This window comes from Heliangelus exortis, chromosome 6 (genome assembly GCF_036169615.1).
Source record: "Heliangelus exortis chromosome 6, bHelExo1.hap1, whole genome shotgun sequence".
Taxonomy (NCBI): Eukaryota; Metazoa; Chordata; class Aves; order Apodiformes; family Trochilidae; genus Heliangelus; species Heliangelus exortis.
In genome coordinates, this window is record NC_092427.1 from 23,287,437 (window position 1) to 23,308,358 (window position 20,922).

Genomic DNA, 20,922 nt, shown 5'->3' on the forward strand with positions numbered 1-20,922 from the left:
TAAAATTAATCAGGAGACAGAAACAAGAGAAAAAGCCCTTTCTTTCACTGTCCAGTTGCTCAGAGGAAGGGTTTTGCATATGTGGCATATTGCACTGCAAAATATAGGAACTAATGCTTGCACCTGATAAGAGAGACGGTTGGTTACATGGGCAGAGAAGAGTTCCGGGCACCAGCTCCCAAAAGACTCCTCAGAGTCTCAGCCTTGCCCCTGACTTTCTGTACTATGAACTCCACGGGTCTAGAGTCTGGCTGGCAGCTAGGTAAACAAAAATTCTCCTCCAAAGACAAAAACCTCTGCAAGAGGTTTTGTAACAATCGGGTCTTTATTAGAAATGCCAGGAGCTAAAAACTGCCTCCATTCACCCAACACTTTTCTCTCCTATTTGAGCCACAGGACCTGAGCCCAGCAAGTCTTGCAAGCTGAACTCCCTCTGGAGCATGGAAGCAGAGGGGGACATCGTGTTGCCTCACAGCAGCAGCAGAAGGCTGGCTGAGCTGATGCTTATTTCAGATCACTTTAAAATCCTACAGGAAAAGATATGCAGTAAAAAGATAGAATATTCCTGGCACTGTTAGCAGCAATCTGAACTGCCTCTCCTCACTAAGGCTGTGGGACCATTGTTCTTTTTTTTAACAGAGCATAACTCTGAAATACACCAGCTAAAGACAAAGCTTGTGCTCACTGGATGTGAGAAAATACTGAGCTCTGCACACTGCTGACAAGATGCTAAACCATGTCAACTGACTATGGAACAAATACATTTACAAACAAGATGTGTCACATTTAAATAGGCTCTGAATACGTCCTTCAGTGTACAATGGTGTCAGCTGAGTGGGCCTAGAAAACTCCCTGCAGTCAGAACCAAGTCCTGTAAGAAGCATGAAATTCCAGTGTTAATCCAGCTTGTCCGAGAGCACACCATGAACTCAGAGGGAACCACAAGGGCCTCTCTTGCTCCAGCTCTGAACCCTGTATTGTCCAGTAATTCCTTGTCATGCCCACTTCCAGAGATAACCCTCAACAAAATGCTATTCACACAGACTTTAAAAGGCAGATAAATACACTGAAATTTATCAGCATAGAACAAACATTATTTAGCATGCTCAGAGGCCAAATCAGGTTTGCACAGCACTAATGACAGTTCCAATTCTGACAGAAGGCTGGGTACTAGCGATGTCTCTTTAGCACCCCTCTCCAACTGTGGAGAAGCAACCTAGCAAAATGAGAAACAGAAGGTGGGTTCAGCTCTCTTGGAGGAAACCTGATGATCTCCATCCTCAGACACTGAAATCTCAATCACAGTTCTACTTCTTGGTCCCATTTTGATTGGCTGGTGCTATCCCATCAATAACAGCTACTACTTGCTGGACCTGCTTTGGGGTATCCAGACTGTAACTACTGTCAGCTTCTTAGTGTTTGGGTGTAGGTTTTTTTGGTTTTTTTTTTTTTTTTTTTTTTTTTTTTTTTTTTTTTTTTTTTTTTTTTTGTTTTTGTTTGTTTGTTTGTTTGTTTGTTTTGTTTTTTTGTTTTGTTTTGTTTTGTTTTGTTGTTTTTTGTTTTTTTGTTTTTTGGGTTTTTTGTTTTCTGGTTTGTTTTTTTGTTTTTTGGTTTGGTTTGGTTTTTGTTTGTTTTTTTTAATATATCTAAAGATGTACATTAGAACTGAGGAAATAACTAACCCTCCACCATAAAGGACAATGATCTGAAGAATTTAGCTTCAATACAGATTTACAGGACTTAAATCAACTTCCCTGTTCATGCTACTGGAAATCTAGGATTTACTGACAGAAGTGAGTTTTGGCACACACCATTGACATATACTGCATATGAGAAGAGCTTTTCCTGTAACAGGAGAACTCAAGGGAAAAGAGGTATAGGAACCTCTCCATTCCCACACCTTTAGTCTTTCAGAAGGCTGTTGCCTCACATGGTCACTTTTGTCCTCACTGGAGAGCAGAGGGCAGCTCCAGATGGGATGTGTTAGGGTGCAGTCCCAGATGTGCCAGCAGCAGGAGCACACAGAGGCAGACACAAGGTGCAGCATAATCCCACTGTGCCCCCCTCCAATCCCTTTTCCAGCAAGATTTTATGTCTCCACACAAACTGACTGTGGCACATTTATATGCAGCAGTGTTCTTTTACAGCAGGGGATTCTTTGTAGTGAATTTACGGCTGTATTATGTCCCTCTTTAAGCTACCTCATTGGACAAAGCAGCTGTAACACATGGTCCTCACAGCACTCCCACACTGGAAGCAGCCATGAGTGATGGGCAGTAGTCTAACCCAGCCTCCATTATGTTTTATCAAAACAGACTCCTCTAATGTGGTAAGAAAATTTAGGCAACACCCTTTTCCCAGAAGAAAGCAGTTTTAAAGCTTGTATTTCAGCCGAACAGAAAGATAGGAGTAACTAAGAAAACCAGGAGATGAAATAGCACATATCTTCTGAAAGCATATTTTCAAAGTTGGACCTATATGCACAGTTTTGGTTTGTGCTGCATCATTCCTGTTTAAAAATCTGTTTTAAAACATCCACAAAATAAGAATGACAGCAAAGTTTGGGGTTTTGGTTTTTTTTTTGATGACTCCTCAGTCATATAACTGCTTCTATGCTAATAAGGTTATATTGACTTGTCCATGGTGCTCTTTTTTCTATCCCATTTTCTCTTCAGAGACCAGTCTCAGATTTTTAAGCTTCCTAAATCAAATAATAATACAGAAATACTTCAGCCTTGGGAGAGTGAGGATTACTAACTCATGCTAAGTTCCCAGATCAGAAGTGAGCTGCTCTACTGCCCTGTGGTCACATAAAAGCACACGTATATTCCCAAATAACTGAATTGTCTGTACCTCTAACCCCTATCAAGCACATATAACAAGATATTGCTTTTTGATCTCATCAATTCCAAAGCTCAGTCTGGAGACACACATCTGGATGCATAGGTTACAGTCAGAGAAAACTTAACCCATTTAGAGCATGCTGATTGCTATTCTGTTTTGATTAAGGATTTGAATGCTTTTTTTGGTTTTAAGATCCAAACAATGAAACTTCAAACATCAGCCATGCAGAACAGTTCATACTCTGACATCTGTGACAAGGGATCTCTTGATTTTCAGTCTTAATTTTCTTTCCTTTAATTTCTATTTCTTAATTGGAGTAGTGTATGACATGCTAACTAATTTCTCTCCATCATTAAGCAATAGTCCTGCACATATTTATACACATGATTAACTTTGTTATCACAAGGAATATGGAATGGAGGTGTCAGAGCAAAAAATGTGTATATATGCATAGTGCCTTGAGGATCTGAGCATTCTAAAATATCTGTTGACTCAAACAGCTATAATCTCTTTAAACACATCATTGTCAGCCTACATGCTTGCCTAGGTTAGTATCCATTCTGAAAGCAATCCATCCAGATCATTAATCATGTAGTAACCTTCCCCTGTTAAATATCCAGTCTCTTCAGTTAATTATGGATTCCAATATGAGCATGATATTCCAGGTTTCATTTAATTTACATCTGTCTATTATCATATAAGGTTCATTCAAACTCTTTGTCACATGGATGTACATCCATGTTCAGAAAGATGCAACTCCCACCTGAAAATGCTCATGGGATGAACAGCATATGTTCCATTTTATGACCCTGGAATGGGTGTTCATTGCTCAAAAATCTTTCATACATTTTATAACATACAAGATACATTTAATAAGACAGAAAGAGTGAGAAGATTTGGTAGAGCAGATGATTATCTATCAAGAAGAAGTACCATAATTTTGTGATGTTTTCCTTCTGCTAAAATGTGTAAAGAATAAATAAATAGGAAGTGCAAGAATATTATATAAGAGCAGGACAATCACTCTGAGCACAGGAACAAACAAATAAATAAATAAATACTTATTTAACTCTCATTCTCACACGTCTCATTCTAACATCTTTCTCTATCGCATGATCTGACATTAATGTCCAACAAAATCCAGGATTTATACTAAACATAGTGCAAAACTGACTCAGCCTTCCCTAGGATTAAGCTGATATTTTCATTGGACAAAAGCAAGAAAGTTGGATGAGTTCTCACCACTACTGTAGCCCCTGCAAGCAGGAGCAGGTGGAAAGTTTTAAAGCAAATCGTGCTGTCCTTTTTTACCATGATTCTTCCACACATTATAATACATTTAAGTGCTGTGCTTGCTCTTTAAGACTGCCTCATCTTGATAATCAATGTAGGAAGCCGAGTGAAGTGCCACTTTCCTGCTGTGAGAAAGCACAATTTCTCTTACTGCCACAGCCCCCTGCTGACAAGTTTTACAACATTTGAGCAGGAAACTGTTAAACCTTACTTCTCTTTTTTTTTTTTTTTTTTTTTTTTTCCCCTCTGTGCAGACAGAAATATTCTTTCCTGCTGGTTTCTCACTTGAAATAAGAGCCGTTAAGATGTGCCCTGACTCTTATCCAAAGCGTTGCCCTAGTTTTAACCTTACACAACAGTTATCTTAATTTTACTCATATTTTTAAAACTGACTCATTAAGACACACTGTGAGAATGTCTAATAAAAGAATAGATTTCCAACAAGCATGGTTGAAAGGTCACCTGCATCAACTTTTCTTCAGATGCAGATGGAAAGAAGCTTCACTGCACTGACTTACAAGCCACAATTAGTCAGCCTGGGACATTCCCATTGATGTAAAGAATGTAAAAAATAACGAGCCTGAATTGAAGTCTGCATCTGCAAGGGAAGGCACAAGTTTTCATGCCATGAACACTGCTTCTCACCAGCAGCACTTTCAAAGAAGGAAGGGAGACACGAACTTAAGGGACTGGTAGCTCCATCAAGCTGAATAAGCACCATTAATAAATATAAAAGTTTAGGACTGGGAAGCTGATAGAATTGCAAGACTTATGAATTTTAAATCTTGACATAATGAGTAAAAGTAATGCTGGAGGCTTTTACACGATTATGAGGAGGCTCCGTCAGTGAGCGCGGCAACCTAATTAGTTTTGATGCAGCAAATCAGCAAAGCCACTACTGGTTATGACCTCTGCCAAGAGCATAAGAGAGCCAGAGAAATGAAGCTTAAGATGTTGTTAGTTGTCCTGTTGCAAAGTTCCAGATAAAATATGACAGGATGCTGTTGCTTAACTTCGGCATGGGTTCTCCAGATGGCACTCAGCACTGGCTTGCAGCAAGGCTCAGGGAGGCTGCCACATTCTCTCTGTCAAAACACAACTTTTCCAATTACAAAGAGATAATGTGAAGATATGCAGACTTAATCTCCTGAACGAAACGTTGCAAGCTGTGTTATAGCAGTTGAGGGGAGACATTTCACATAGTTCACTTGCTTTAAATACTGCTGTTCAGGAAAGCTTTATTATCCTGCCCACTAAAGCAAAGAAATCAAATGCATTTGACTCTGTGGGTTAGGACAGTCGTGCCACAGCCACTTCTGTGGAGTTAGTGGGTCTGATCCTCCTGTTGGCTTAAACCAGAACAGATGCCCCTGAGATAAAATGGTGTAATATGGAACAAAAAGGAAAATTAAGGCCCTTTGAATTAGTTGCAAGCTGCTGACTTTTATCCAGCAGTAGAGCACGTAACTTCTGCAGTTTGCTACATGCTTTCACAATTTTTTTTTCCTTTGAAAAAAGAAACAGAGTAGTGAGCTTACAGGATTTTACACTGATATTAGGAAATATTATCTTCATATTTATAGAGCTGCCCGAGGCATGTTGAAGTTATTCAGTCACTACAGTGACAGAATGATAGGGTAATGGCCTGATAGCCAGCAGAAACAGCATCTCACTTAAAAGTTTTGAGCTGCTGGGAAGCACTGAGAATTGTATGAAGGACAGAAAATATGGTAAGGGAATTATTCTCCATTTGACTTGTGTATGTAAAGAGCTGTTGACTGAATGTGCCACTTCCAATTTTAAAAGCTATCAGTAGTGTAGTTTTTATCTGTCACTCAGTATCACTGAATGGGTCATGACTGTGCTTTCCAGGGGGTGAGTGTCCTCTTCCACTTGACACTCTTCTGATGTCTGAAAGCAACAAGTTTTAGGACCATTATTTGAAATACTTCAACCCAAGAAATTTTCTATAAGAATAACAGAAAAACCATCATCCTGTGAGGGCTGTCAAACACCGGCACAGATTGCCCACCAAGGTTGTGGAGTGACCATCCCTGAAAATACTGGAAGCCCAGCCAGGCTGGGCACTGAGCCACTGGCTCCAGATACCCCAGTTCCTGCCAGGGGTGGGAATGGAGGAGGCCCCCCCAGTCCCAACCCTTCTGGGTTTCTATGAGTATAGTCAAATTATCATCTAGTAAAAATTATAATCTGTTGCCAAATCAATTTAAAAACAAAGTAAAAAACAATTTTAAAGGAAAGTCACATTCTCTGTCTGATTACCAGGATGTGTGTCAGTACTGAAGCTGTGTGAGGTGGGGTTATAAGAGAGACCATGACTAAGTGGAGTTATCTTTTTCCTTTTGGGGGACTAGTTGTAAGCCAAAGGATGACAAGAGAAAAGGGCTTGGAGGGCTACAGAGATCAGGAAGGAAGGGCATTTTAATGTGGGGTTTTTTTGTTTTTTTCTTTTTTCTTCAGCCTAGTCCAAATAAGTTCAGAGAAAAGTGATTTCTGTCTAGAGTCTGTTCTTCAAACCACACTGTTCTCACTTCATGTACACTGGGATATTTGTTTTCTGAAGTCTGTGTGTCCATACTGGTTAAACTCTCTTGATGGGCACACTAATGACTGCCTTAAATGTTAGTGTGCTTCAGCCCTGAATATTTATTTGGTAGGTAAGAAGAAATATCTCCACTTACTAAAATGAAGAGGAATGGTAATACATATGCCTACTCACAAAGCCAAGAATGGCTTTGTTTTCTTAGGCTGAAAATCAGAGATGCAGTGTGACAAGAGACCAGCAGAGCAGAGACCACTCATCATGTGATAAGCAAAGACACAGGTTGAAGACAAAAGCCCCTAAAAAAACCAAAACTCTTTTATATGTTTGATTTTGTAGAGATGGGGAGGGTCTTTTTCCCACAGCAAAGTTTAATGCTCTCTCAAATGAGCAGCAGATCAGGGCCTGCTACTGCTTACTGTTAGAAATTATATTCTCCCTTCTGGCTAAAAAGAATCATGAAAAACATCTTACTCCAAAGCATAGCTGTAAATTTGACATTAATAGTGCAATTGAATAAGAGAAGGGTGTTTCTTTTTTATTGAAATAGCAGGATGTGAAAATCTCCATTGCATTTGAAGCAGGACTGAAAGTAGCACTCTGTAAATGGGATTAAAGAAGTAGATAAATGCAAGATGTAAAGAAAGGAAATCAGAAATTCACACACAGAAAAATGAAAGTATCTAAAGCAGAACAACTTGGGGGAAGTGATTCTAATTTCACAGGTGTGGGTGAGAACAAAACAGTAATGAAAGGAAACGCCCTGCAAGGTGATATACACATTTACTGAAAAAATTAGCAGAGATATGGGGTTTGTGGGTCTAAATTTTCCCTGTCTGCAAGATCAACAAAACTTTTTTGCATATAACCATCCCTGCAAAATGAACCAATCCCTCTTACTTTCTGAAGACAATTTAACTCTGTTTCCACATCAAGAAAATATAGATTCGAGGTAATCAGGATTTTGCAATAACACATCATGTTCATCAATATTATCTTTCATTGAAATTATTGGGAAATATCCTCTGTGTTTTTGGCCAGGTGCAACCTGCATTGTTCTGGCTGCTCATTGGGATGCCTATGGTGCTGCTCTGGAAGGCACACATGCAAATGGTAACATCAAAACAAGGTGCTCTGATCTTATCTCAGCATAATGATTGAATAAATTCCCTTTGGTATTCCCAAAGTGTGAGGGGTTTTTTTCCTTTGGTGACTTTCAACTCCTTGTTGTGTATTGGGATGAAAGGAAATTCTGAACTGTCAAGCCTGCTGTTTGTTCTTGTCTCTGCAGCAGAGGCAGAGAGAAATTGAGGCTTAAAATTCTCTTCTGTTGGACATTATATCTGGATGTTTTTTTAAAAATAAAATTCTGTGGCATGGTTGAAAACATTCTTTCACAGCTATTGATGTGTTAATCCAGCATGGGAAAGGGGAAACTAGAAAAGCCATAGGATTTATGTTTATATATAAACTTAACATGCAGCTAAAGCCAACAGCATGTTTACATCTGGATCCTGTATGAAAGCAGTTGATATATTTAATATCTCATGTGGCATAAAATGGGATTAGATAAGGTTTTCTGCCTAGCCATACTTCTCTTGTGCAAAATATATTTATTACAATGTTCTCTACAAATCACTTTGTAATGTTGAATGGTGTTTTGAAATGCATGGTGCATCAGCAGTATTTTCCAAAGGTTATGTCTGTGTGATTCGTGCTAATTAGCAATGAGTTGGCTCTGGGGTAGAAGGCATGCTCAGGAGGATTTTCAGGGGTTTAATTTCAAAAAACCAAACTGAACAAACCATTCCTCAAATTAGCTGGTGTGAATGGACCTGAAAAAATATGCTGGAGCACAACGTCACACAAGGTCAGTTGTTTGGAGCTAGATTATGCAGAACTGAGAAAAAATACATGTTAATGTGAACTTTAGGAAAGCCTCTACTCATAATCCTAGGCAAGGGCCCAGATGGTACTTCATTATTTGATGTTTCTCATCCACATGACTTAGTTAGTCTTCAAGTCCTCCCAAAATCTGAAACTGCACAGACGTCTGTTTGTGTAATCCTTTACAACTGCTAATTTCTGCTCCTACAGCACCTCCCTTCTCAAACTGAACACACAGGACCTGAGTGTGATTTTTTGTGAAAAGGCTAACTAAATCATACTAACCTTTTCAGTGAAAACTACTTGCTCATATCCCAGTGTGGAGCATCTCTGTGTATGTCACTACAGTACTGGGAAGCTTTATGGGGGCTGGAGTGCCCTGCACTGTGGTCTCCAGGCAAACAGGAAAAAAAGAAAAGTGAACTTGTGAACCAAAGGTAGCTGTAGCATGTACTGCTGATCTCAGCCCACTGGAGCCTGCTACCTACTACTTGGAAGAGAGGAGGTAAATGAGCACTGAAAATGGTTTCCACCCAGAAGTTGAAAGATAGTGAGAACTTCTGCCTGTGCATGTACTGCAGGTTCATGTCCAAATCCACTTTAAGTACTACAAAAATAAATGAAGTTAAAATAGGTGGGAGGCAGTGCTGCCAGTCATTCTCAAGGCTACAGGTTTAACACAGGGTAGTGTTTGATGCTGTCAAAGATTAGGCAGTTCACAGCCTACCGAAAAAATGTATCTGTTCTGTCATAAATCCACTAAACACCAGAAAGAAAACTATATACAGTCAGTACTCAGTAGTAAGCACTGCTGGCATCACTCCGTGTCTGAAGAACAATAAATGCTAAATCGCATGAATATGGAAGTAATGAAATATAACAGGATTTGTATTTGGAGAGGAGAATGGCTTATTTCAGTATGTATCTTGAGTGCATTTATGAGTCATGTAATCTAAGTGATGAGAGAGTTCAAGCACCACAGACAGGTAATAAATAAAACCCTAGAAATGCCCGGTCGGGTGGGTGTTTATACGAAACAGAAGCATTCAACACAGATGAAAATAGACCAGCCACTGACAGGAGATAATGTAATATTTAATATGATGTTCCTGATAACTAGTCAGGAATATCCACCTGTGCCAGACTTGCAAGGTTATTTGTAATTGAATGCAACTGAATATCACTAGAAGGAAAAGGGAAAGAAGTCTCCTGCAATTTATTGTTAAGTGCAGAGCACCTTCAAGCCTGAAGACAGAGTCTCCATCCCAAATTACAGGCCTCATTTTAGGACCTATTGAGATTTAAGCAAGCAGCCAAGCACTTTGCAGGGAGGGGGGAGCTAATTTTGCTGCCACTGGGAAAGGCAAACATCTCCCCATCCTCCTTGTCTCTGCATCTCCTTTCCTGCTCTGCCACCTGTCTGACCCCAAACTGAGCTGCTGTATCACAGTGCAGCTGCACGAAACTGGACTTTTTTCCCCTGTATTTCTTGTCTGCTGGTCTAACGAGCTGGGCTGGGCTGTAGTTCCTTTCTCAGTGGTTAGAGGGCTGGAAATTACAGCTCCTGGTAGGTACAGTCCTCAGTGCATGGTATGGGGCAGAGTAGGGCTGGCGGAGCTTCTTATGGTGATTTAACAGTGTGATTCATTACATGTTTTGAATGATTGGGTCTTTTCTTTAATATAGGGTCCAACTCCCCACATCTGCACCAGGGCAGTATCTGTTCGTTTCAGAGCAGCTGGTGTAGGACCAACAGAAAAAAACAAGCCTGATGATGTTTAAATTGTTTGTGAAAAACACTTGGGCTTTACACATGCGTAAAATTAAAAAAAAAAAAATCTTTTTCTGTTCTTGCTGCATTTTTTTTTCATCTTTAGGATTCAGCAAAGACAGAGTTCCTTCAAAAAAAAAAGAGCATTCATTTCTTAATGCTGAAGGCATTAAGAGAGAGCAAGCAGACTGCCAGTAAGTGGATTGTCAGCATTTAGGGATGCAGACTAAACAGTATCATCAAAAAGAGCCTTGTTTGGGGGGCATAATGTGAGCAGAGGTCTTCCTGATGTTGACAAAATTCTTGCCCACATAAAGGACTCCAAATATGAGTAAAATTGTGGCATACACTTTCCTGTCAAGAAGCAAAGTGCAATGAGAAACTGTCCAGGGCCACAGAGCAGCTCTGCTTTATGCAGTCAGTCCCTTGGCAGGACTTGATTCTTACCCCTCATCTCTGAGAGAGCCCACCCTGATGTGTGGTACCCGTGCTAGGGCTGATGAGCTCCAGCCAGTCCTGAGGCCCGGCACAGTGAGGTCTGAGCTGTCCCTTTTCTGCAGAGAGCAGAACATTTAGGCAGCTTGCTGTCTGCTCTTTTCCACAGGGTGATTGAAGCACTGAGAGGCTTCTCAACTCCCAGTCTCTTGGATCCTCGAGGTTTTGGGAACCAGAACCTGCTTGCTGCAACTGCTGCCTCTGCGTCATTCTCTGCATCAGCCTGCAGCTGCTGGCAACTTCCTCCATTGAAAGATCCTTTTTCTTGTTGTTGTTTTCTTTTCCCTTTTCAGAGTTGGGGCAAAACAGTGCTGCCTGAAGCTATCATGCTAACTCGGTGTTTGGGAAGATGCTTTTTATTGAGGATGTTGTCTTTATATTTCTTGCCTGGTGGCAGATGTTTCTGATTTACAGCCCTACCTCATACAGCTTCAGAAATACACATCTCTTCCATTCCAAACGATATTACCATATTCATCAGGTTTGCTATGAAACTGTGCATTGTGTGTTCATTAAATGGAGTGTTTCTTTGCCAGTTTGAGACTCCATGGATTTGGCTAATTGTTTTACTGGGTGCTAATTTTTAATTGCTATTGCAACCGCCAGATTTCAGCTACTAGAAAGAGTCTTAAGGCATATTCAGGAAATCCACAGATTTTAGGAGGCTTTTTTCTCCACTTCTCCCAGGAAACACTCTTTTCTCTGCTTTTCTTGTTGGCTATTGTAAGCTGTTGCACTCAGAAGAGCAGAAAAGGAAAGGATAGGTAGTACTGCACATAAGTCAATCCTGGAAATCCAGCAGCTCAAATTAGCACGAAGATAACAAATTATGAGCCATGTGATGCCTTGGTTTTCTGTGGTCTTTAGCTGGGTTTCACCATAAGATGTAGAAGTGAGCCACAGCTGTCCCTAATTTTGTACGGAGCCAAGAGTGCTCTCTACATGCACACTGAGAGTCTCTGATGATGAGGAACACCATATATTAACTTTATTTCTTTGTTAGTGTCATTCCCACCTATGCAAAAGCTCCTGTCCCAAAACACCTGAGCCACCATTTAAATCAGCTAGTATGTAATCTATTTCTTGTTCTTCACTGTGTCTTTTTTCTGAAAGTGATGAGAAATATTGAAGTGGAGTATATACAGAGAAGTACCCCAGACTACAGGTCTCACTATAGGCTGAGGCATCCTAGATCTTGGCACAGATTTGTAAGTTTATGAAGTGTGATAATGACTTTGTAGAAGATGAAGATAAGGGACGGAGTCCACATTGAGGTCAGCATAATGAAACAATACTTATCAACCTACAGAATTCTTGGAAAAATCCAAAAGAGAGTATTTAAGATGAAATTTCCAAATTTATATTCCAAAGTTTATGGCGTAAATCTATCATCAGCATATGACCATTTCAAAGCCCTCTTGTTGATGCTAACATATAGGCTAAGACCTACATCTACCTTCAAAATACAGGAGAAAATGAATAAGATTAAAAATTCTCTCTCTATTGCAATTTTTAAGGAAGTCAGAGAGATAAACAAAGAGCTACAATTTCCAGATTTGCAATAAAAGCCTAAGTGACATGAACCTCAGGTCCTGGCACTGCTCCACCTGGAAGTTTTGCTGAGTTGAACTGGGGGCTGTATGGCAGCTGTTGATGGCAGCTGCACTGTCTTAACTACAAAGAAAAGTCAGGTATGTAGTCACAGCTCACATTAATACCTTTGCTGAAAAAAACTGACCTGTGGTTCAAAGTTGCTATAACCAGAGATAGATATCAGGTAATTTTTTGTTGTTGTTCTTTGACCTTTCCGAATCCAACATAGACTTCAAGCATTCCTGAAACATCCTTGAGGAAAGGGATTTCCTAATATTATTCCTCAGTGCTTTCAGGAATATTTATTGTATTAAGTTTTCTTTGAAACTGACCTATCCTTGCTTCATCCAGACATTGGGTGAGACAGAGAGCAATCAGTCCCAGGCACCACTTGTGGGTGGCAAACAGGAGCTCAGATCCCATCACCAACATCGTCAGACATTTTTTCTCCTGCTTATCACTTTACATTTAAATGAACTGAGTTATAATGGTTGTACTAAATCCTGGTAACTATTAAATTATTTTGGTAGCTCTTCACAGTCAGCTTTTCTCTTAACCACTTTAAATAACTATAAATCAGCAGTCTACTTTGTCCCCTCAGCATTCAGCCATCTATTGCTAGCTTGCTTTTAATAGCACTCCTTATCCTACAGCTAGCTTATTTTTTTTATATTTTAAAAAAATCTTTTCTGCTAAGAGCTTTGCTGTGAGACCCAATATGCTTTCTCAACAGAAACTTGTATCTTTAGATACCTTCCAGTTTGCTTATAATGATTTTACTTCTTTGAATGCATTCCTACTGTGCTGCTAATAGGCTTCTATATTTTCATATAGCTCTTCTTTTTTAATTTTCTTTTCACAAATATGTCTTGGTTTCTGTATCATCCAGTATGGATGATAATCAGTAATATATTTTGGAGTCTATGAAGCTATGTAAAAGTAGCATTTTCTCTGCAACAAGTAGGACTGTAATGCTTCTCTTTTTCATTTATGGGTGCTTTCTGCAGCTGCCCAATCTTGGTCTTACAGTCATCCCATCTTACATGATTTTATTAAGTAAAAAGTGCAATAGTTCCATAGTGCCAGAATCAGCCTCATACCTAACCTAGACCTTGTCAGGGGCTTAGGCTGAGCCTGGGATCCCCAGCCACAGCCCAGAGGATAAACTCATCTGGGGACCAGTCTTTGAGCAGAGCAGCCTCTCCTTTGGTGGCCTCCATCCAGCAGCACTCTAACCCAGTGCCAAGCTTTATTTGCTCCCAACCCCATCCCTAACCCTAACAAGATAAGAGCAGTGAAGGCCCAGAGGGATCATGGCTATCTCCGAAGGCAGCAGGCATGGCAGGCAGGATGGGGAAGTCTGCACCATTCCATCCACATCTTTTGTCTCACAGTAACACAGTATTGTCCCTCTCCCTAGGAGCAGGATGAGTATAGCCCTCCATCTGTTCATTTATCACCAGTCAGGCCTAGGTCCAGCATGTCAGTTTTGTTTTCTTTGCTCCCCCTCTCTTGCTCCTCTTTTTTACCAAAGAAGTCCTTTACACTGGTCTAAGCTTCATTCAGTCAGGCTTTATTTTTACTCTGTGCTCTGTGTTGAATTTTTAAGGCACAATGGCAGGGTGAGCTGGCCTCACTTACTGGTTCTCCTAGGAGCACAGAGCCCATGCTGGGTGTAGCTGGCTTCTTGCCACCTGCCCCTGTGGTAGGGGCTGGGTGTCAGAACAAAGCTGGCTGGCATGAATTGGCATGATGAGGTGAGAAAGTAGGGTGCATGGTGCTCCAGATGATGCTTGCCAATGTAATTGCCCTTCAGGCATTAATTCTTGCCAGTGTGATGGCCTCCAGGGACCTTGTGCAAACCAGTGTAAGTCATAGCTGCTTCTGCTTCCCCATCATTCAGCTGCCATGAGTGTTAACCCCTAGATTCACATTAGTCAGGTTTTTCATAATAACAAATTGAAGGAAATTACTTCTTCTTTCAAACCTTCAAAGTGGAAGGAAAAGAAAGCAACAGCAAGGTTTGGAAGGATGGTCTTTGGAGAAAAATCTTTTGTACTGTTGCATAGTATAGAGACCACAAGGAAGGTGTACTCATCCCTGCTTCGTGCTTGCTAAAGTAACTTTGTTCTTAAATCAGCTAAAGCAGCTCCCAGATCTAATTTCCCAGGGTGTCCCTAACAAAGGCCAGGAATAGCAGAGTCAGATGTACAGCAACAAAAGCAGGAAAGCAAGAATTACCATTAAATTGAGGCAGAAAAATAAAATGGAGAAGATCTGAAAAGAGCTAAGTCAGCTCCCTCAGTTATCTGTAATGAAAACAAACAAAAAAACCCAACTAAAATTCGAAGAGACAGACAGATCCTCACAGTAAAAGCTCTAGCAGGTTGGAGGAGGTAGTGTCTGTGGGAACTTTTAAACCTCCCCTTCCCCAAATCTTCACATTTCCCAAGTGCTTGGGTTTCAGGAAAGCTAAAAGACCTCACCCACACCCTTCTGAAGAGCTGGGGGTTGAATATTAGGGACTATCTTGTTGCTACACTATCAAATTCCTCTCGGACAAGTTTCTTGGTTTATTCCTGTTTTGTGAGAGTTTTTATTTTTCTGCGTGCCTAATGTTCCTTCACAAAGTGTACCTCCTCTCTTTGTAGCTCACCCTCTGAATGGAATTTTGGAGGTTCCCAAAGGCCAACTGGACAGAGCAGCAGCTAGAAGGATCACCATCCTGAGGCAGAAGCTAGAAGGTTCACTACCCCTCCTATAGGAAGCATCCCTGAGATGGATGGGGCAGATGGGTCATGAGGTACTTGAGGTAAGGGCTAAGTGCCACGGGAATCTCCACAGTACTGCCCTGCATCAAACTCCCAACCAGAATCCTGGCCTGTCTTTTTTACCATTTTTACCAGTTTTCCAAGCACCACTGCTGACTACTTTAATTGTTAAATGTTTTAAAAGTCCAGAGCGAGGAAGTATTGGTTCCCCCCAAAGCAATCTGTGGGTCTGGCAGTAGGTTTGTAAGGATTTCCAGTCTATTTGCAGACCTACAGCATGTTCTAAGCATGAATCTCAGCAATTTGCATGAACCAGCCCTTTTTTTTACAGTATGGCTCTGTAAATGTCTTTAATAAAAACCCTGCCATGAGAAACATCTCAAGATGACTGTTACTTCACAGCTTCGCTACAAGTTCCTGAGGTAAGTTAATAAGGCAAACACAGTACCTGACATTTGTGATGATCGTTGCCTCACTTTGAATGCTGGCTGAGTCTGACTGCATGTGACTTCCTTTGCAGAATGCCTGAATTACAGCACAGGTTGAGGCCTGGAAAAGCAATGGCTGCTTTAATCACTTAATTAGAGCCTTTGAAAATCATTAGCAATTTGGTAAATTTAAAATATTTATCCACATGTAATTTTAAAGCAGAATTCCAGACAGGCCCAACTCCATTTTCTACACCAAGGAAGTGCCACGAGAGGGGTAAAAAGAACAGCATTAGTGCCCTGTGGCCGCGTTGCCAGTGAAGCTGAAAGGCTGAGAAAGTCACTGTCAGCTTCACCCGACTCACAGCGTTGAGCTGAGGTTACCCTGTGGTAAAACACAGGTCATGGGCCAGGAAAAGTTGTGCTGACTTACAGAGCAGTACTGCTCCACACCGCCTCGGGTCCGAACTAACTCCTCCGGGCCCCGAGCATCAGAGCAGGACGAGAGGAGGAGGAAAGGAAGCAGCACCTCGGAATCCCTTGTTACTGGAAGCAGACCAGCAGCCTGGGAAGCCGATGTTCAGGGTGGGACTTTTAAAAGAACATGGCTTGTGAGAGGCTCCTCTCCTGCCCGCCCGGACCCTCAGCAGCAGCGCGGCGCCCGTACCCGGTGCTGCAGCGTCACCTGGCGGTGAGCAGCGCGCCCCGCACCAGCGGGACCGGGACCGGGGGTTCCCCGCCCCGCACCTGGTGTGCCCCCGCCTCCCGGGATTACGAGCCGGGACACGCTGAGCGGAGGAAAAAGGTGAGAAACAGGCCGGGCCACCCATTACCTGACCGCGGTGGCAGCTGAGGGTCCCAGCGCCCGGCCGGGGGGCTGCAGAGGAGCGGCAGAACCAGCGAGGGCGGTGCCGACAGGGGGAGGGAGCGCGGCACTGCGCGGCCGGAGCCGCTGCCGCCTCAGCGCGGGGCAGAAAAGCCCGCGCAAGGTAAAACTTCGCAAAATATTTGGCTATTTCCTTGGGTTAGTAGTTATTGACCTATGCACCTTATTTTGTTTCCTGCGTTTGCTCAGAAACACCAGGAAGACCAGCGTTTGGCTTGATTTGTCCTAAGTTTTTCTTTAATACAAAGTTCAGAAATTTAGTATTTTTAATATACATGACAGTTTCTGTTTTCCTTCTCCCCCACTAAGAAAACTTCACAGTACTTTTTAACTTATTCTGTTTATAAATGCTTGGATCAGTATTATATAGCAGGCAAAGGAAAATTGTAGTGAAGTCCATGATTTTCCCACTTAATGTACTGAAGCATGTAGGTAGCAGACCTGCTAACAAACAGCATCATCTTCCCGAAGAGCCATCATGTACCTTCATTCTCACTGTTTCAGTTTAATAAAGATAATTCAGGTGATTGTACAGTAAAACATGAAATATATCAACAAATGAGACTTAAGTGATACCTTCATGTTTTAAGTTCTTCATTAAATCCACACTTATAAAAAAAGCAGCTGAATGAAAAATGTTACTTTTACATATTAACTACTCATTCTAGCAGTAAAAAGACAGAGTACATCAGCGTCACAGCTAATGGAAACCCAGGCAATAGCAGAAAAGCGTAGACCATATTTCACATCAGAAACTGACAAAAACTTAAAAATAATTTGTCCATTAATTTCACTGCCTATCAGATAGGAACCAGAAGTACTGGTAGCCCTTTTACTTAGCATGGAGTCAAGAGAGTCTCAGCATAGTTCAGATTTTAACAAATGTATACGTATTTAAAATGCTGGAATACATAAACACAACCACAGAATCCTAGATTTGCAAGAGGCTGCCTTCCTTACTGTAAGAAATGCCATCACACACCACCGTACTTCAGCAGCTCCATTCCACATCCATTTATCACCTTTGCATTTCCAGTTCTACTGTTGCTGCCTGGCTTGCAGAACTAACACTAAGCTGCAGATTTCTAACCCAACTGTATTCTTCGGAGATACATCCAATTACTGCATGCAGAAGAATGGTCTCCCAGAGGATTTGCAATTCACCCCTGTCTACCTATATGATATCCCAGAAAACTAATCTGCAGGATGACAGCTCATTCAGCACTCTGGAAAATTCACTCACGCTGAGCTCCTCTTTAAATAATGACCTGACATTTGTTCTGTAGAGGGAGACAAAGCCCAGACTGATGAAAAGAGTTGGCAGCTGCTTTCATTTGTGCCATTCAGAAGCCAGCTGATAATTTGCCCTGGGGGACCCATCACTTCTTGGCAGATAGACCTGTCCAGTGCACTTTGCTATTACTTTTGCTGTCCCCTTCCACCCCTCACGTATGCAGCACACACAGAGTCAATATTCAAGGCAGACTAAACTAAAACTGACTGCCAAGAGTCATAAAATATTTCATGATACTAAGAACTGGGAGATAAGATCACAGATTACTTTGGTGATGTTAAATACCAAGCAGCAGATGTTGGGAAAGACAAATTTGTTAGACCTACACAAATGGCTAAATTAGCTATTGCTCAGGATAGAGATTCCAGCATCCCTAAACACAACTTAATGAAGACATTGACTAAGCAATAAGCAATGGTCAAAAATTCAGAGAAGTACAAATTACTAGGCAGGAAGACTAAACTGGGGGAAAAACCTATTCCAGCTGAATCGTGAGTTCACCTTTTGCATGCAGAACACAGTTCTGATTTCTTTGAATGAAGTGGAGCAGAATTACAAGTTGTGCAGACAAGGTAGAGACTAAATAAATAAGGACTTTCTACCCTCGAAAAAGAGGTTACTAGGGGCTGATAATGATGGTAAAATCATAAATGGGATCAAGGAGGAGAACAGATGCAATTCAGTTTTATTTCTTACAGCATAAAACTAAGATATGTAAAATGAAGTGTTCACATAGGTTACAATAAGTAATCACATAATGAAGTACTTTTTCATATAGTCCATAATTAAACTGTAGCATTCACTCTTAAAGGATGACCTGGATGCAAACAATTTAGGTTCAAAGAAATGTTTATCTTGGGCAATAAAGTCATAAAATACCTCCCAGTACCTGGAAACACTACATAGGTAGGGGTTTCCACACATTAGCTGCAGAAAAGCAGTAGCAGCAACGATGAAAGACTTTATCCATTTGATATCCTTGCACGTGGTCCCATCACATCTCACGTCCCTACACGTGCAGGGCATGTGCTCAGACCTAGTCACCATGAAATACATTTATTTTTCATACAATGCCTCTTATTCTATCTATTTCTGACAGGTTTTATTTCCTGCTAGGATGTCAAATGCTTTCTGTTCTACCCAGAAACAGAGGCAGTCATAACTGCACACCAGAGAGACATGCACAAAGAGAGGTGGAGGAAGGCAAGATGAAGCAGGTTTCTCTTTTTAAGGATAAAAAACTGAAAGCCCCCGTGTGCTGCAAACGTTCCAGCAATTACCTTCAAAGTGCATTATCTGCTCTTCCACGTAAGCTACAGTTGTCTAATTATCATCAGCAGCAAAGTTTCATTACTTCTCCCTTTAAAACACCTGTTCTGTTACACCATCTCTCCTCTTAGGATCCTCCCCAGCCCTTTTATTTGGGGTGGTTAGTGAGAGAAAGGGAGTGGTAGTTCAGCCTGAGAAGTCACCACGCAGCACAAATGCAAGCGGTGCCACTACACAGAGGTTGGAGGATACTGCACACAAAACAGAGCTGAGTTCTCAGGCATCTGTTTCTGCGGCTGCAGGAATACCATGCTGGTTTATGGCTGAATCAAATATCATTTCAGAGTTGTTACTGCCTGTCCTTTGACGTTGTTTTAATTCAGAAGGCCCTCATACACCTTTCTTCTTTCACATATATATCCGCTACTGAGTTTTGCTAAAGAAAATGAAGGAAAGATGAAACTAACTCCTCAGGCTGGAGTCGGGAGTCCTGCCTTTACCACCAGCACCCATGCAGACAAAAGCCCAGACTCAGAAGACCGTGAGATTAATGCAGAAGCTGCTGTGGTCTCCAGCTCATTCCCCTGTGCTGTGGTGACCTGGGCAGGGCCATGAGGAAGCTGCAGAAGCAGAAGGGAAGCTGGGTCTGTCCTGCAGCTCAGAGCTGCACTCAAGCCCCTCAGTCCAAACCCTGCAACTCTCCCATCACGGTGCAGGCATGGATGGGTGCTGCTGCGAGACCACATCTGGTTCCTGCACTGAAGGTGAAGAAAGGGAGAAGTTTGGTCTCAGTTGGTGCAATACCCATGGCCACAAATAACCAAGTACAGAGTAAGAACTGGTGTGCAGCAATGTGTGAGAGTTTCCTTTCCCCCCTGCAGCAGGCAGGGAGGGAGCAGAGAACAAACCAGATCTGATTCAGTTCCTGCTTTCCTTACAAGGCTGTGCAAGCCTGGCCATGGCTTAGTCTACCTGGCAGTCTTGCTTTCTGGCTCCATATATCTCCCTTTCCTTCCTGACCATAGACACAGAATGATAGCTTGTCAACACTGACCAGTCAGGAAGCCTGTCTCCACATTGGGTGCCCAACACAACACTGCATGGTCAACAGCTCACCATGAACATGTTAGTACATAAATATCAAGGTTGATATATATTTACCTTTTCATTGTATTAATTCTATTTATATTTGTTTATATTTACCCATACTTTCTCATTTGATATGATGCAATATTTGCTCTGAATATTTCCACCACCTCAGCTGAAAAGATGTGACTGTGCTTTCCTGTTCTGTTGCTCATCAGTGTCACAGCTCAAAGGCTGGGATAAAAAGTTCCCTTGTGAATGGTCCTTGTATAAAGAGATCACAGAGGGCCAGGTTTGGGCACTTTCCCAGCCAGCGCTTGTGTTCCCCACTTAAATTCCAAAGAGACCAGAACAAGAAAATCACACCCAAAATGGAGAGGAAGAGAGTATGTGCAGTATCTTCATCTAGTCTTTTCACAAAAATGTCATTTCAATTCATTTTGTCCCAAATACAAAGATGGAACTGAGAATTAAACTCTAAAGCAGGATCAGTGCTGCCCTTCGGTAGTGTCCGCTATCTACCCCAGTATAGCCAGGAATGAAAGAGCTTAAAAACATCAGATGCTCTTTGCAAGTGGTATTTTGTACATATTTCCAGCAGGGATTTTTCCCCTACCCATGAAAACAGACACACATTCTCATTTAACAACTAATTGATTTATTTAACAATACAAATTTTTTTCTACTGCATGGTTTAGCAGAGAGAACTTGAGAAACAAAATTAGCTTCTTTTCTTTTTTTT

General features: G+C 41.5%; 1 long non-coding RNA gene across 1 annotated transcript in view; it reads left to right on the forward strand.

Annotated features, from left to right (window-relative positions):
- Window positions 1–15,682, forward strand: part of LOC139797624 (uncharacterized) — a 124,896-nt gene extending 109,214 nt beyond the window's left edge. Inside the window, exon 3 of the long non-coding RNA XR_011726531.1 lies at window positions 15,098–15,682. This is a non-coding gene — a long non-coding RNA (uncharacterized lncRNA). The remainder of the gene's footprint in view (window positions 1–15,097) is intronic.
- Window positions 15,683–20,922: the final 5,240 nt, after the last annotated feature.